Genomic DNA, 18,577 nt, shown 5'->3' on the forward strand with positions numbered 1-18,577 from the left:
GAGGGCAAGGATTCAATCAATGCCATACTTCAGTGCCCTACATGTAAGTGTTCAATGTTTAATGGTTTTATTGAAGAAATTAAGAAATCATTTCCAGTAATTTATTATATAAAATAATCTTTAATACTTGTTTTGGTAAGCTACTCTCATAATTTCCTGTCCATATATTCTGTCTACATCATATCTGAAATATGATATATGCTGTAGACATAAATCAAAAGAAAGGCATTATTCAATCTGATGCAACAAATTGTGTGTATATCTGATTATCCCAATCTCTGACCTGATAAGTTTCATGTTAGAAGACATTTATGCAGAAAGGTTTTTAAACTTGAATATATCTATGTCTATGCCTCTATCTACCTCTGTGTGTATGTATGCACTGATGTGTATGTGTCTGTGTGTGTGTGTCTGTGTGTGTATATACATGGAACTGTAGGGGGGTTGTTTGGTGCTTTAATTTAATAAATCATAGCATAGCACTAATGTTTAAAGACAATAATGATTCATTCCAAGGACCAAGTACTTTCCCTACCATTTTGAACTATGAACCATTCAGAATTTTCTTTTTCAATTAATGGCTTAATTTTATAAAGTGTTTATTTAGTTTGTGTTTCCTTAGAAGTAGTGTTTTCCAACCTATACTTGGTAATAGTCTAAAGATGTCCTAGAAGCTACAAGCTGAATGGAACAGGCAAAAAAGTAAGCCAAGCTCCAAGCCCCAACCCATCTCCATCAGAGTCATTCTGTTTTTATCTGTGTATGTCTGCCTGCTTCCCTACCCCTCCTCTTTCTTTCCTTTCTTTCCTTCCTACTTTTCTTTTCTTTCTATAGTGGAATTCTAAACAAGATTTTCTTTAACAGTAAAATAAGAAGAAAACATAGGTTCAAACCACTCTTAAAGAAACAATGGTGGATTAAGGTTTGCTGTATTTAATCCTAATGTCTTCCATATTTCTTTTTATTATTATCTTTCAGTAGTTGTACAAAGGAGTTATCATTTAACAAAGAACTTTATGAATACAAAACATCATGATCAATGTAACCACTTTCAAACTTCTCACCTATCCCTTCCCTCATTCTTCTTAATTTTGTAGTGAATATACATTGGATTCTTGTCTTCACTTTTCCCCTCTTCTCTCCATTCATCTACTCCTAGCCCTTGACCACAGACCACTCCTTTTAAGTACCTACTTCATAGGGTTTTATTTTGCTGAAATCTTTTTTGTCTTTCTAAGGAATTGCACTATTAGACATCTCCATTGAATCTACTATATCTCAGTTAATATGTTTGCATACACTTGCATACCACCCAATGTATTTACTTATGAGGTTGTAAGCTAAATCAAACTTTCCCAGATAAAGGAAAACACGTATCTTTTGTCTGTTTGGGCCTGACTTACATCACTTAACATATTTTTTTCCAAGTCTTTCCATTTCTTTACAAATGGTACAGGTTTATGGGCCCTAATTTGTGATAAAATGAAAAATATTTAAATTCAGATATATCCCAGTAGAGATTAAAGAACATGGACTTTAAGGAGTATATTTATTCCCTGATCTACCTATTTCTAAATTCATTTACCTTATTATATCAATGGTATTATTTATATGCCAATCTTCAAGTTAACAATAACAAAAAACACCAAACTAAACCTAAAATGCCATTGTAACATAGCTGCTGCTGTTTTATAAAGTGTATACAAATATCCCATCTCATTTTAACAGTTTCTTAGTAACAAGATCCTTAAGTAGAAAGACCTACCAAACACATTTTAGCTATTAATTTTACTGGCTTTTCAATAAATACAAAGAAACAAAGTAACTACAACCAGGGATGTTTTATTATGCAACATTCATAAAACTAGTAAGGAGAATTTAATCTCCTACTGATTGCACTGCATGATAAGCCAAAATGGAATTTTCCCAATAGCAGCCTTTAGCAATCCTGTGTACAACAGCATAAATTGTAGAAGCTAGAAAAATATCTGTAGTTAAGTTCTAGCTCTGGAACTTAACATGTTAGGTGAATACAAAACTTTTGGGCTGAATACATATAATTAGGAGATATGCTGAGGTGAGAAGCCACCAACCTAAGTCTGGGAAATCTTAACATAAGCCTTTCCACCCTCAAGGCCTGCTTCACTTCCAAGCTCCTCTCATGTTCATTCACCGCACTCATTTGACACCTCATAGTAATGTTCTTCAAATTATGCTAAGTACATATGTGTTGCTGTGTGTAACTGTAGCTAACTTATATCACAATATTTATTTTAAAAACCAGTTTGAAATGATTGTGTCATTTATTCCATTACTTTAAATGACAGCCATGGAGAAATCAGTGACCAGGTCAGACTGTATCATAAGGCAATGATCTACCTGATACCTCCATGCCTGTTTCACTTACAAAAAACCAGGTGGGCATTCTATAGGGCTATACCTGTGTTCCTCCTCTCATTCAAACTCAGTACCAATCAGAATTCAGAAGACTTGGATCAAGTCCTGGCAATGTCAAAGAGTAAGCAACTAGCATCATCCATTTGACCAAATTATCTCCAAGGGTCTTAGGAGCCCAACTTCAACTTTTTACCTTCTAGAGGAGAATGGCCCCACCTTCTCAGTAGCAAAATTACCTGTCTTCTATGATATGTTCCATCATCATCACCACTGTGCCTATCCAAAATCATTTCGGATTTCTGCTGCCAGGTCAACATACTCATAAAGTTATATTCACTTCTGGTGAGTGACGACACTGCTAAATTTCTTCTCTGCTCTTTAACCCTTGTGAGGATTTGACTACAGTCCGTGTCAAGTGGATGGTTGGATGGTATTGGAAAATGTACGCATATTGGAAAGCTTTCCTACTTTCAACAACAAAATTTGCAAATAAGTGACAAAAGAAAAAAGTAAGACTGAATTATTCTCATGCTAGGCCACCAAAGAGGTTATTTTCATTTTAACCAACAGCTCAGTAGTCCTGAGAATAATCCCCTGATTTTCCCATTTTGTAAGAAACTTATTTTTATGGTATCATCAGCATCAAATAATACTGGTGTCACAATGGCTGTTACAGTAAATGGCTTAGAAAGAAAATCAAGTAACAATTTTGATAGGTTTTAGTGAATATATGAGCTAGATAAAACTATGTAAGCCATACAGATATTTGAAGCAATTTAAACTAATATCTGTCAATTTTGAACAAGGAAGTCTTTCTGAAACTAATGTAGCTTTGTTCTACAAAACAATAAGCATAGCACCCAAAGGCCTTTGTTCAGCCAAGACATTTGTTACCTAATTAATTAAAATAGAGCAATTTCATATACAAAAAAGTCATAATAAAATCACAAATGAGAGATCAGCTTTAAAAGTAAGATGTAAGTAACAGAATTTTATAGGAAATATTTAAAATGTTTTATTTGCTGGCCAAAATTAAATCAACATTTTGCTATATTTTGGCTGCTAATTCAATACAAATACTGAACAGTCACATCATTTTTTTTACTTTTGGTACAATGAGATTTTACTTCGATAGACTAATTAGCCATGAACAAAATGAGTCAAAATTACTCTTCAACACATTATGATCAAATCTACAAACTCTACAGAAAGGATTGAGAAAGGAAAAAAAAATGTAAATAACAATTTTGTGCAATCAACGAAATAAAAGTTTTAGAATAGTCAGACGCTATGGCTCATGCCTAGAATCCTAGTTATTCAGGAGGCTGAGATCTGAGGCTCACCAGCCTGGGAGAAAAGTCCATGACAGTCTTATCTCTTATTAACCACCAAAAAGCCAGAGGTGGAGCTGTGGCTCAAATGGTAGAGCACTAGCCTTGACAAAAAAAAATCAAGGACAGCGCCTTGGCCTCAAGTTCAGGCCCCACAACTAGAACAACAAAAAAAAATAGGGAATATTCATTTGGTGTTACTTAAAATACTATATCACTACATGAAAGATAGTAAAAATAAAAGATAGAAAAAAATTTCTAATTACTTCTTGCAATCACTGTATTTACCCCATTTTTAATCCCCATTTTAAAAGATAGGTGGAGAGTATTTGGGAAATCTTCCTAGGGCCATACAGACAAGAAATGGCAGAGTTGAATCCAGGTAATTTGAGCCCAAGGCTTGTGTATTTAAGCTATGCTAGCTGCCTCACTACTCCCAGTAAACACAAGCGGAATGCACTCTTGATTTCATAACTGCTACCGCAGCATTTAGAAGCAATTTAATTTTTTAGATATATTTAACAGACAATTCAATTTGCTATGTAAAACATAACTGTCCATCTCATTCAAACAGAAAAAAGGTAGAAGAGTACTAAATCTATACACAGCATCAATTAGTAGAAAAAATATAATTAGTGCTGTCTTTGGACTTAACAAGTAATGAAAGTCCTTATTATTCTGCTGCCCTTTCAGCCCATCCAATTGCCTTTTCAATTTTGAAATTTCAATGCTGAAACAAAAGGAAGCTTAAAGATATGTGCATTCCAAAACACTGTGCCCTTTTGCAATTTCACTTCTACATTTATTACCTGTATCTTTAAACATTAAAGTAGGATCTAAACCAATTCAACTGTACACGTAAAATGTAAAATTAGAAATGCCAGAAAAGTCAACGTGACCTTTCAAGTATAACATTTCCCACAATCGTTTAGTTAATACTACAAAAACATTTTATAGTGTTCAAAGCATAATCTTCATGTGTAATATTTTCAGCAAATATAAAAGCAAATACAGAACAAAGTATTTTAAAAATCAACCATATTTTTAAACTCAAACACAATTCAGTTAAACTGCCATTTTTTCTGCAGTAGCTACTTTACCTACTGAACATTCTCAATCATATTACTATGCTCTACTTATCAAATATACAACAGAAATAACCCTCACAACCACACCTTAATTACCCCATCCAATTCAAAGAATCTATTAGTATAACAAAAAAAATTTCAATGTACCCATACTAATTTGATGACAAAAATGTTAGTAGACTGGGGATATAGTTCAATGGTAGAATAACTTTTCTTCTACCTTGGGTAGATGAATTTGAACTTGGGTTTGAACTCCAGTACCACACACACACACAAACACACACACACACACACACACACACACACACACACACACACACACACACACACACACAAATGAGCAAAAGGGCTGGTTTCAATAACATGTTTTTCAGCCAGACTCCTGAGATAAAAATACTCTAAACAGATTGCCTTCTTGTTCATCTGGCTCTGTCTCCCCTGTCTTTTGTAAGTAACCAAGCCCATTTTATTATAGCATTCCTAGCAAAGGATAAGAGATGCTGGTAAAGTTTCTATTTCTATGGCTGGTTACAGTACTGGACTCAGAGATTTCTTAAAATTATTGTACTTAGCCATTTTTGTGTCATGTAAGGGCCCTTCACACAAATTCCTGAGAAATACTATCTTTCCCACAAAATTGTATATGCATATAATTTTGCTGATGAGGGAGGGAATGGAATACAGGTTCAGAACACCTCTTAAAATCTCTAGTGTGGAAGGGGAGAGAAAATGGCAGATTAGATATACCAAGCAAAAGGTCAACTACAATGTGGCAGAAAGGTAGAACATGACCATGACAACATGCTGCTCTACTTCTTTGCCTAAGGTCCTAAAATAACTATTTTTTTCTAATCAACCTTTAAACAACTAAAGCACTTTAAAAGTAAGAATGCTAATGATACAAATTATAGGTGACTCCTACCCCCCTTTTTGACTGGACTGGCTTCTAACTGCTATCCTCAGAACTGATTCCTGAGTAGCTGGGATTACTGGCATTTAAGCCAACAGCACCTGGCCCTTCTACCACTCTGTAATAAAATAATCCAAGATAGACATGCATGGACCTCCAATCTGTGCCCTTTACCTAACACTTGCACTCTTTATAAGCAAAACAGATTGTATCAGAGGTGTGATAAATGGCAAACAGAGGGGTGAATGAGAATGAATATGGTCAAAGTCTTTTATATGCAAGTATGAAAACAGAACAATGAAACCTAGTGAAATTGTTTTGGGTAGGTAAGGAGAAATGATAGAAGAGATGGGTTTGGGGGCTGGGAAGGTGGCAGAGCGCTTGCCTTGCATGCATGAGGCCCTGCGTTCGATTCCTCAGCACTCCATAAGCAAAAAGAAAAAAGCCGGAAGTGGCACTGTGGTTCAAGTGGTAGAGCGCTACCCTTGAGCTGAAGAGCTGAGGGACAGCGCCCAGGCCCAGAGTTCAGGCCCCTACGACCAGACCCAAAAAAAAAAAAAAAAAAAAGATGGATTTGACTGGAAAACATTGTATGCATGTATGGAAATGTCATAGTAAATGGCTCCTTTCTTGAACAACTAATGTATGTTAAAAAAAAAAATCACTAAATTTTTTTCCATTCTTATTTCTCCATTTCATGTAAAACAAACTTCCATACCTCCTTTTTATCCTGCTTGCAAGACCAGGTATTAAATGTCATAAAGATTTCATGAAACATTAGACCACTGAGTAGTGAGGACCCAGTTCCAACAAATGAGATATTACTATGTCATCCATCAGTCCATTTCACTGGCGTTGTTTTTTTGGCTGCTACAAAGACAACTTGTATCACTAGAAAATGAAAAACTGTTCAATATGTGTTTCTCAAGACTGCTTGTTAAGTATTTTCTTCCCATTCTCAATATCAAAAATCAGAGCACACCCAATAGGAATTCTTTTCTTATTTGCAGGTGAAAATTTCTTTTTATTCCCATGTCTACCTTGGTTGTTAGTACTTCAGTAGTCATTCTGACATCTTTTAGTATAGGCTAGTCCATAATCCTGTCTTTGGATATATGATGTATTTTAAATACACTTTAGCCAGGCACCAGTGGCTCATACCTGAGATCTTAGCTATTCAGGAGGCTGAGATCTGAGTATCATAGTTCAAAGTCAGTCCAGGCAGGACATTCCATGATTCTTATCTCCAATTAACTACCAAAAAAAACAGTAAAGGAGCTGTGGCACAAGTGGTAGAGTACTAGACTAGAGTAAAAAAAGCTCAGGGACAGTGCACACGGCCTGAGTTCATGCCCACACACACACATACATACACACACACACACACACACAAAGAAAAACTTTAAATTAGTAGGAATATAAACAATAATAATGTAATATAATAAAGATATCAATGGTACTAGCAAGAAATGACATTTATACATTTATCTGAAACTAAGCACTATAATGCATCCTCAAACTGAAAGTGTGAAGTTTTCTCTAACACAATAATATACTATGTAACTGAACATTCTTCTAGGTATTTTAAACTGAAGGAACACTGCGATTGAAACTAGAATTGTATTTATTATATTATTCGACCTCAGGAACTCAAATTCAGAAGGCTATTTTTATTCTTTTCCCAAAAATCTTTTTTACTTTACCTCATCCCAGTGGCTTAAACCACACAGAGACTGATCATAAGAGATTTAGGATCTGGCCTTTCTTTCCATAAATATAATATGTAACTCTGACTCTATTCAGAATGCAGCAATATAATTCATGCTTTCAAAAAAAACTAACATCTCAAGCTGACAACTAGGTAATAAATATGATTATGAGCCAAGCACAGAAGCAGAACATCCCAAAATGTTCACAAAGAGACACAGAAGGTTTGAGCAAGGAGACATACCAGTAAAATAAATAAATAAATATATTTAAATAAAATAATTTTTTTAGTCAGATCTGGCTAAATACACATCTTGCCGGGAATATTTCCTTCTTAGCTTAAAATCTTGATTTTCCTTATATTTCTTTGAGTATAAACGCAGAGATTTTTTACAAAAAGTTCTCAAAAATAATCCCTGTCATGTATTTTATCTCCATATGCAATAGACAAGTACAAAGACAAAGAGAACTTGTCTTGTTCACATAGTTGATAGCAGATAAACCTTCAAAAAAGGTTGAAATCTTTGAAAAAAGGATTTATAATTGAAAGTTTTGACCCCGAGAAAAATTTCTAGCTCTGTATAAAAAACAAACAAAAAACTAACAACACCATAATAACTACAACAACAATGAAAAACAACTCCACATCTTTTTTATTCTACATCATCACATTAATAACCAGAAATTCATATTTACTGTCTATTCATTAAATTTTATTATAAAGATTTCAAATGAATGTTTAAAGTATAAAAATAATACAATTATATCCACCAGATTCCATTCCAAATAAATTATTTTTTTATCTTCTAATGTTTTACTCAGACTATAAGATTTCTCTTGCACAAGAAATAATGAACTCATAAAAATACAAGTTTAAATTTCTTTACAATGTGCTTCAAACTTTTACAATAATGACAATGACAAATGGCTATTGTTTAATGAAAAAATAGTTTGAATCTGATACTAATCAAATTCTAAATAAAGCAACTACTAGAAGTGGTACTGTGGCTCAAGTGGTCGAGTGCTAGCCTTGAGCTGAAGAGCTGAGTGACAGTTCCCAAGCCCCACAATTGACAAAAAAAAAAAAAAAAAAAAAAAAGGAGGTTAAATAAAGTAACTCCTAAACTTCTAGACAAAACCAGGCTGCAGTGGCACATACCTAGAATCCTAGCTACTCAGGAAGCTGAGACCTGAGGATCACAGTTTGAAGTCAGGCTTCAGAGGAAAGTTTGAGACTCTTATCTCTAATTAATCAGCAAAAAAAAGCTGGAGGTAGAAATATAGCTCAAGCGCTAGAATGCTAGCCTTAAGAAAAAAAAGCTAAAAGCTAAAGGGCAGCAGCCTGGCCATGAGAACAAGTCCTGGTGCCAGACCAACAAACATAAACATACACACACACACACACACACACACACACACACACACACACACACATACATACATACACACACACGCACACGCGCACACACACACACACACACACACACCACCCTAGATAAATATCAAAATACTTTGCTGCATCAAGTGAATTAAAAAGTAAGGTAAAAGTGGCTGCATATTTTATTATTCTAATTGGGGCACCAGTGGCTCACTCCTGTAATCCTAATTAATCAGGAGGCTAAGATCTGAGTATCACAATTAGAAGCCAGGTAGGGCAGGTAGGTTCATGGAACTCTTATCTCTAATTAATCACCAAAAAAGCACAGAGTGGAACTGTGGCTCAAAGTAGTAGAGCCTTAGTCTTGAGCAAAAGGGATAGCAACCAGACCCAGAGTTCAAGTCTAGTAATGGAACAAAAAAAAAAAAGGCAGGGAAGGTGGGGGAAGTATTTCTGACATTCTGGATGGAGACAGTGAAAATATGAGAGATTACTAAGAATTTGTGATTAGGAAGATTGAAGAGACAGAATGTAGGATTTTTAGGGCAGTGAAAATAGAAATTTGATACTACTATAATGGACATACATCATTGTAAATTTTTCCAAACCTACAGTATTGACATTACTAGACTTAAAAACTATCCACTTTGGATGATAATGATATGTCACTAGAGATTTATCACGTATAACAAATATACCACTCTAGTAGGACATGTTACTAATTAGAGAGACCATACATCTTGGGGTTAGAGGGTATGTGTAAAGACCCTTTACTTTCCATTCAATTTCTCTATAAGGCTAAAAATTAAAATTTTTTTCTTTATTTTGGGGTCTGGTCGTGGGCCTGAACTCTGGGCCTGGGCGCTGTCCCTCAGCTCTTCAGCTCAAGGCTAGCGCTCTACCACTTGAGCCACAGCACCACTTCTGGCTTTTTTCATTTTGCTTATGTGGTGCTGAGGAATCGAACCCAGGGCCTCATGCATGCAAGGCAAGTGCTCTACCACTGAGCCACCTTCCTAGCCCCTAAAATCTATTTTTAAAAATTAAGACCAAACTGTATTTGATTCCAGTGCCCTGCATCTTGTATATACATTTTTTTCTAATTTGGGGAAGGGAAGGAAAATAACAAAATGTTGCAACAAGGATACAGGTTGACCCATTGTAACAATGAGATGTACAAAACTGTACAAAACACTATGTTGAAAACAAACTTTATAACTTCCACAGTAGAGGTGATAGTAGGGGGAAAACAAAGGAGGGGGTAACAATGCTTGATAGGAAATGTACTCATTACTTTATTCATGTAACTGTAACCCCTCTGTACAGTATCTTTACAATAAGTTTTTTTAATTAAGACAATATCTGGGACAACCTTGATCTTTTTCTACTAATTGTTATTTCAATTCATCCTCTATTAACATTTAGTAAAGAACAGCCTTTACCATTAACCCTTTCAGTGCAACTTTTGTGTACAAACCTATGTTCCTTTCAATACCTGCTCTTCTTCTTCCAGCCTACTTATGCTTTAATGCCACTGGTAGATTAAGTCCAAACACAGAGAAGTTAGGTACATCTGTGATTCTTAGTGTATGAAGTCAGTAGGAAAATCTATAGTGCAAAAAGGAGTAAAAAGGAATCCCAAATTGCTCAGAATTTGTTTATTGAAAAAAAAATTGTATGAAAGAAAATTATCCTAAAATACAAAATGTGATGTTGTATTTTCTTTCTGTAAAAGAGATTTTTATGAGCTGGTCTATAGCTCTATGGGATAGCGGTTGTCAGGCATGAGTGAGACTCCAGGATTAATCTCCAGTACAACAACAAAAAATGTCTTTGCTGCACACAATTCCAAAGCTAGAACTTAATATGTGTTTATAGTGTATCCTCCAGCTACAAAGCAAGATGATTTTTCAAAAGGTGACCATTAAAAATCTATATTTTTCAAAAGAAAGGTCTATCAGTGTGTGCATGACAAAGTGTCATTACAAAGACCTACTTCAAAAAAAAACTTCTGGAGAAAATTACAAAGATTAAATTTTTATGATTTATTACATGGAAGAAAGTTATTCACTTTTATCTTCTGGGTATTCTAAATCTAATAAGTTAAAACCATACTGTAAGTTCCCAAGCTAAGCAGAAGTTTGGTGAGATTTTGAAAGTCACCTGAGAATGACTGGTTAGAGAAGTATGTGCTGACTCGCTTGCTTTGGTCAGCAGTCAGGCCAGACTCAGCAGACTAATCAGGCAGTCTACACATCTGATCATTTAGAAGAGGAATGCTAAAGATCTATAAAAGGCAGGCTTAAGAATGAATGTGGTTGGGGCTGGGAAGGTGGCTCAGTGGTAGAGCACTTGCCTTGCATGCATGAGGCCCTGGGTTCGATTCCTCAGCACCACATAAGCAAAAAGAAAAAAGCCAGAAGTGGCGCTGTGGCTCAAGTGGTAGAGCACTAGCCTTGAGCTGAAGAGCTGAGGGACAGCGCCCAGGCCCAGAGTTCAGGCCCCACGACCGGACCCAAAAAAAAAAGAATGAATAAATGTGGCAAGAACCACTACCACCTTTACCTAAGCCTGTTTATCTTCAATTTCAGGGGTGGCACAAAGGCCCAAATTCTGTCAGCAGTTCATTTTGATGAACACTACTTAGGTACCAATGACATACAAAGCACTAAGTTAAAGTTGATCAGAGACACTGAAAAGAAATGGGAGAGATGTAGGCCCAAAAACATAAAGCAGCAAATATGTAAGAAGAACAAGGGTAGAGACCATGTACAATGTGAAGATGATACTTAATAATAACATATCATATTGGGAATTTTTGCTAAATGAGTAGATTTTAGTTCCTCTGTAGCCTCTCCAGACATTCTTTTTCAACATCCTTGCATCTTCCTTCTTCCTTTGTCCATTGTTTCAATATTCTTTAAGACTTAGCCTTTTCTTTTTTATAATTACCAACTAAACACTTTTATATTTCTCTATAACTTCAAGTACCCCCCACACGCTAAGCACTCTGAAAACTATCTGCAGCCTCCATAATCTCTTGTGAAGTTCCAGGATCCCGTACTGACCTTCTAGACACCTCCAAATCATCAATGATAACCTAAAAGCACATTAACCACATGTCCAAAGCTGAACGCATTATATTCACCCCATATCTGCTTCCTCTTCAATTTTTCCTCTCACTACCCAGGAACCTGGAAACATTAGAATTCTCTAGCTCTCACATTCAGTAATAAATACCAGCAAGTTTTCTTCCTACATGTTTTTTTCTAAATATTCTCACTTTTCTACCCCTGACACTTCCATCTATGTTTGAACTTTCAATCCATCTTCTCTATATCCTCCATGACTTCCTGTCTTGCCAACCTACCTCACTTCAACACTAATCCACTCAAGACATTCCTTTCTTGATGATCTGTTATGCCACTCAATTCTTCAGTGACTCCATAGTACACATAGGATATACTCTCACTTGCCTATCTAGTTTCCTCTGCTATGACTAACTTTGCCCGTCACATGCTAATAACACTGACAAGTACAGAACTCATGGGGCACACTATGTTCCAAAGCCACAAAAACCACTCATGCTATTGGCTCTACCTAGAAATGTTCTCTGCTGCTTGTCAAGCCATCCGACCTACTCAGCTTTCAAGTCTCAATTCAAACACAAGTATACTCAAGCCCTTGCTCAGCACTTCTACCATAGATCCAGAGTTCTAAGCTTCCTTTGCACATGTACCCACCTCCAGTATAGCACACAACACATACTTGAACTGTATACAGGTACAGATAATCCTACTGTACTATAAACTCTTTGTTGGAAGGCAGTCATATAATCCTTAAATCCTCAACATTATATCAATATATACAGCATATGATTTTTTTAAGTAAGGGGAAAGTTAATGAATGAACTTTAGACCAACAAAATGGCAAGAAAATCAAGTAGGTATCATAGAAAGAGGAAAAAAGACCTTAAGTCTTAAGATATTGCAAAATCAAATTAGATATTATGGGGGGGGGGGGGGAATTACATTAAGTGATGCCCATGAAAAATTTAATAGTTATTTTGGTATTATGCAAACAAAAAAGTTATCATTGGACTATGCAGGATATAAGAAACTAAAAGTTTCCACTGGAACAGTTGACAAAAGATTGACAGAGAAATCAAAGTAAAAGATAGCTTATTTGGGTAGAGGAGGAAATTCATTGAGCTGGACACATTGGTGGATCATGGCTGCAATCCTAACTATTGAAGAGGCTGAGATCTGAAACAGTTCAGAATCAGCTCAAGAAAATAAATCCAAGACTCTAACCTCAAAGTAACCAGAAAAATGCAGGAAGTGGAGATGTGGCTTCAATAGTAGAGCAATAGCCTTGAACAAAAAAGCCAAGCAGAAGTGCAAGGCCCTGAGTTCAAGTCCCACAGAAAGGAAGGAAGGAAGGGAGGGAGGGAGGGAGGGAGGGAGGAAGGAAGGAAGGAAGGAAGGAAGGGTGGAAGGGAGGGACGGAGGGAGGGAGGGAGGAAGGGGAGAAAGGGAAATTCAGAGCTAGACATGGACATCCATAGACTGGACAAAAGATTGGCTCCTACTGTCAGTTTACCACTTCTTTCTTTGTTATTATTTTGCACAACCCTTTCCCAACCATTACTACCAAACCTCAGAACCCATGGCTAATTCCTCTCCATCTGACCCACAAATCTGGACTAGGCAATTAGTCTAAGAGACTAAGAGACTGAAGATGTGAGGTTTAGAGCCTAGAGGAAAAATGAAACTAGTATTTACTAAAGACCCATTTTGTAGCAGATACTTTGCTCCATTACATTACTGAATCCGGCAGTAACTAGGAGTAATGTTCACATCTTACACATGATGAGTGGATGCCCAAGGTCACACAGTTAAACAATGACAGAGATCACTCACAAACCCAGATGACAGTCTTCAGAGTTTTCTATGCCTCTTACCTCTTCAAAATGGCTAAAATGTAGTCTAACCATGATAATTTAGAAATCAGAGACATTTTTTCTCTGAAACTCTATTATACATGTCATTTATAATATACCCATCACTGACAAAATAGGTACATGATGCGTTTAAACATTGTTGGTGCTCTGACCTACAATCTAAATGCTATTTGTTATTTTATTTCTATAAGTTTACTGTTAACACTACAAAAAAGACTGAATTTTTGGAATATAAAAGTTTGTAATGAGGTATTTCTTTAAAGAATACTTTTCTTTTGACCAAAGCCCAATGTAAAAGCCTCCAAGGACAGACACTATTTCCCCCTTGTTAACTTGTACAAAACAATGACACTAGAAGACACCTGTGGGAAACGTGCTTATCTGACCAGGTGTTCATTTTCAGTGTGCTGTCATTTGAATAAAACATCATGCTAAGCCCTACAGACCAGAGCTTATAATAGAAATGCCACAAACTACAGCAGCACAGCTGATAAGCCTATAATCTACTGACAAAACGTACTCCTTAGCAAAGTGAAACCAGATGTCTGGTGTGAAATCAGATGTCTGTGGACTTGTCTTTCTCAGCTTCCAGAGCAGTATTAGATACACTAAATACACAGCTTAGCTGTATATTAAACCCATAACTTGGCAAAATCATGACAGTTTGGACATGAAGCATCAGCATTTTTATTGTAATGCTTATAAGCCAAAGACACTTCTGAAATAGAAAATCTAACTTTAAGCACTCAGCTAAATGCAGTAGTATGTCTTTCTCACATTGGGAACAATGTCAGAGCTTAACACATGATAGAGACATTTCCTTTCATTTTCACCTGACACTTTTTAGACAAGACTGTAGAATGATCCAATAGGGAGAAATCAAGCCACATCAGGTGTCAGTCTTTTCCCCAGAAATTTTAGGATGAGATACAGTAGGCTATCTACTGGGAAAATACAGGAGGCTTCTCTCCTATGGGAAAGAAAGATACTAGGTTGCTTTCCACTATCCAAAGGAAGATCACAGTGATGGACTGATAAACAAAGAGGGAAATGAAGGGGCCAGGCATTCTTTTTTGCATATTCTTTTTTATACACTTATTTTTCTGTTTAGGCAGATGATAAATCAAAGAGCAAATAAACTGTAATAGGTCCTAAGTTTTCAATAAATAAGAGCCAAGGTTCAAGTCCATATGTAGATGACTACAGGGGATGGGAATAGTGGTAGAGACCTTATATAGCTTTTGCACAACTTTGGATTTGATCCCTAGCACCACAACCACATAAAAAAGGTGGGGGGGGGGAGGAAAGGGAAGAAAGTAAGGGAGGAGAGATAAGAGAGGAAGGGAAACAGAAAAGGAAGGGAAGGAGGGAGGATGGGAGGATGGAAAGAAAAGAAAGAATGGCTGGGCACCAGTGGGCCAAGGCCTGTAATCCTAGCTACTCAGGAGGCTGAGATCTGAGAATTATAGTTCAAGGCCATCCGAGGCAGGAAAGTCCATGAAACTTTTATCTGCAATTAACCATCAAAAAAGGCAGAAATGAAGCTGTGGTTCAAGTGGTAGAGTGCTAGTCTTGAGCAAAAAAATCTCAGGGACAGCACCCAGGCCTTGATTTACAGCCCCAGGACAGGTGTGTGTGGGGAACTATAAAAGTCATACTGCTTCTTTTTGTTGTTGTTGTTGTACGTGGATTTTTTTATTATTTATTTTGTGGCAGTTCTGGTGCTTAAACTTCAGGCCTTCGCTTCTATACATATATATGTATATGTATATTATATATACATATGATATACATACATATATATCTCATACATTGTTTCACACACACAAATATATATATATAGCTAAGCTGTACATATACCCTGTAATATAAGCTGTCCATATATAAGTTGTACATATATCCTTACCATATATTTCATACATATATATCCCATATATGTACATTTACACATATATATCCCGCATGTGTAAATATGGACCAAAAGTTGAAAAACATAAATACCAAATTATCTGAAAATGGGATCATAGGAGACTCATGTTCTATTGACCTTTCCTATTCCTTTGAGAATAAATTCTAACTTTGTTCTGATTTTATATAACTCCTGTTATCAGGGGGGGAAAAAATAACTTTTCAGGGCACAAATTATACCAGTTGGGCCAAAAAAAGGAACTTTTCTCATTTCAAGAAAGAAATGTTAAGTGTATTCAAACCCACCTAAGTTAAGAGTCTACTTTAGTATTTATTCTCCTAAGTGTACTTTCCTAACTCATCCATGTTTTCTTTTATTAGGCCTTGTAAGTATGTGTATGCACACCAATATAGGAACTTGAACTCAGCCAGGTCCTTTAGCTTGTTTTTTAGAATCAAGGCTGGAGCTCTACCACTAGAGCCACAACTCCACTTCTAGCTTTTTGCTGGTTAATTGAAGATAAGAGTCTCTCGGATGTTTCTGCTAGGATTACAGGCATGAGTCACTAGTGCCCAGCTATATTATGCCTTCTTGTAATTCAAAAGCTATTCTCATCCACCTGTTGAACAAAATATTATACTGAAAATGACTGCAACACTATTTGTTATGGGAAATAAATTACCATGACTGTTCATCTTTACTAAAAAGAAACTCCTACAACACTGTGTGTAAGGTCTGTAATATAGGAAAATTCTTGTACAATTACAAATATTCAGAAAGTGAATGGTGAAAGGACCATCCCAAAATGATCATCCCCAACATCATTCTTCCCATCCTGCTTCCATCAGTGTTCAACACATGGTAAGGCAGGGATCATATCTATTTGATCGTGAACCCACTACCAGTAATAGCCAGTTCCCATAAAGAATATTATGTGGACACCTACCACTTGACACAGAAGATGGATTCACAGTGGGTCAATGCCAAAATGATCATAGAAGAAAATCCTACTTTTCCTGTGTCAGTATCCAGGAATATACTTTACTGTACTCTTTCCTGGAGTTCATCTGAATTCTAACTGATATGTGACATAGAAGACGCCATGGGGACGCTGGTGGCTCACGCCTGTAATCCTAGCTACTCAGGAGGCTGAGATCTGAGGATCGCGGTTCAAAGCCAGCCCGGGCAGGAGAGACCATGAGACTCCTACCTCCAATAAACCACCAAAAACCCGGAAGTGGTGCTGTAGCTCAAGTGGTAGAGCGCTCGCCTTGAGCTGAAGAGCTGAGGGACAGCGCCCAGGCCCAGAGTTCAAGCCCCACGGCTGACAAAAAAAAAAAAAAAGAAGACGCCACGGGGATCCGAACTGTTTCATTTCAGCCTAGGGAACAGGAAAGCAATGTATTGGAGAAATGATGCCAAGGTCCCAAAGAACCAAACCAAGACACCACACTGAAAACATCAGATTTCCCCCAAGGGCAAGGGGCTGTGTGGCAACTTTTCAACAATGCAGAGTGCTTGTTGCAGGGGGCACGGCGATGTGGGCCCTGTGAGGGGCCACCGCGGGACCAATAATGTTCCACATTAAAGCAAGTGAAGGGAAGTGAATTTTCCTGCTGGGTCCAGTGACTACACCGGATTGATGCTCAGGCCATCCAACTTTCAGGTAAGTCCACTCTGGAGCTGGGGGGGGGGGGGGGGGGGGGGGAGGGGAGGGGCCTGGGATCGGTGCAGCTGAGTCTCCGGCTCCTGATAAGAGAATGTGGTCCCTTCACGTCTAAGGGAGGAGCTCCGGGCTCCTTCCTCCCCCGTGGAGCCTTACTTACCCTTTCTCCCGTTCGTCCTCGGTGAGAAGGGGTAAGTGGTTATTGTGTACCCTCGCCCAATTTGGCCAAAGACCCTAAAACGACAGAGATGAGACACGTCCTTTAAATCCTGCTGGGAAGGCGGCGGCGCTCCCGCCCCGGCCCCGCGCGGCCGGCAGCCGCGCCCCACAGCGCCCCCGCCCGGCCAGGGCCGGGACCGCGGAGCCCCTCGGTGGACACCCGACGGGGTCTCGCCGGGGTGGGGACCCCGGGGCCGGGAGGCGCGAGTGTGGAGGCGCGGGTTTCCTGTCAGCCAGGACGGTGAGGGGAGGGGGAGGAGGGGAGGAGGGGGAGGAGGGGAGGAGGGGGAGGAGGTGCGGGCCGGGAAGGAGACCGCGGCCGCGCGGGCCGCAGATAAACACGCGCACCGACACATGCTCGCAGTCGCCTCAGCGCCCGCCCGCCCGCCCTTTGCCCAGCAACGTCCACCCCGCGGGGCACTCGTCCTTAGGGACAGAACCCCAGCCCCAGGTCCCCAGGATCACCAAAGACCGGCAGCGTCAGCGCCGGCCGTTCGCACCCCCAGCCCCGCAGCCCCCACCCGCCTCCCGGCGCCCGCCCCGGCTCCGCACCCGCAGCGCCGCGTAGCCCAGGGGAAGTCTTCGCCTGCAGGCCCCGCCCACTGCCCGCGGGCCCCGCCCACTGCCCGCGGCAAGCCCCGCCCCGCTCCCCCACGCGCGCGCCCGGCCGCGCGAGGCTCCGCCCACCAGGCGGAAACCCGCCTCCCGAGCGCCACCCGGGGTTGGGTCAAAAACCTGGCATGGATCATCAAGGAATCAGAAGCAACAAGCACAGATTATATATATATGCAGCTCTGAGCTCAGTAAGATACGTCTAAGAGATCCACAAAAAGCTAAAATCTAAGACATTGTGTATTCAGGGAAGGAAAGGGAGAACCACACACACACACACACACACACACACACACACACACAGAGCCAGGGTTGCTTACCTCAACACTTAGCAGTGACAAAGGGCTTCAGGAACTCTGTTCACTGGCACACAGAGTATTATTCCGTTTTGCTGCCT

General features: G+C 38.7%; 1 protein-coding gene across 1 annotated transcript in view; it reads right to left on the reverse strand.

Annotated features, from left to right (window-relative positions):
* The window catches only part of Immp2l (inner mitochondrial membrane peptidase subunit 2), an 850,586-nt gene extending 832,429 nt beyond the window's left edge, over positions 1 to 18,157 (reverse strand). Inside the window, exons 1-2 of the mRNA XM_042684687.1 lie at positions 18,121 to 18,157; positions 17,510 to 17,583 (exon numbers count right to left, since the gene is read on the reverse strand). The gene's annotated coding sequence lies outside the window, so the exon portion shown is untranslated. The remainder of the gene's footprint in view (positions 1 to 17,509; positions 17,584 to 18,120) is intronic.
* Between the last annotated feature and the right edge of the window lie 420 nt (positions 18,158 to 18,577).

The sequence above is a fragment of the Dipodomys spectabilis genome, unplaced genomic scaffold (assembly GCF_019054845.1).
Source record: "Dipodomys spectabilis isolate Male_0828 unplaced genomic scaffold, ASM1905484v1 ptg000089l, whole genome shotgun sequence".
Classification (NCBI taxonomy): Eukaryota; Metazoa; Chordata; class Mammalia; order Rodentia; family Heteromyidae; genus Dipodomys; species Dipodomys spectabilis.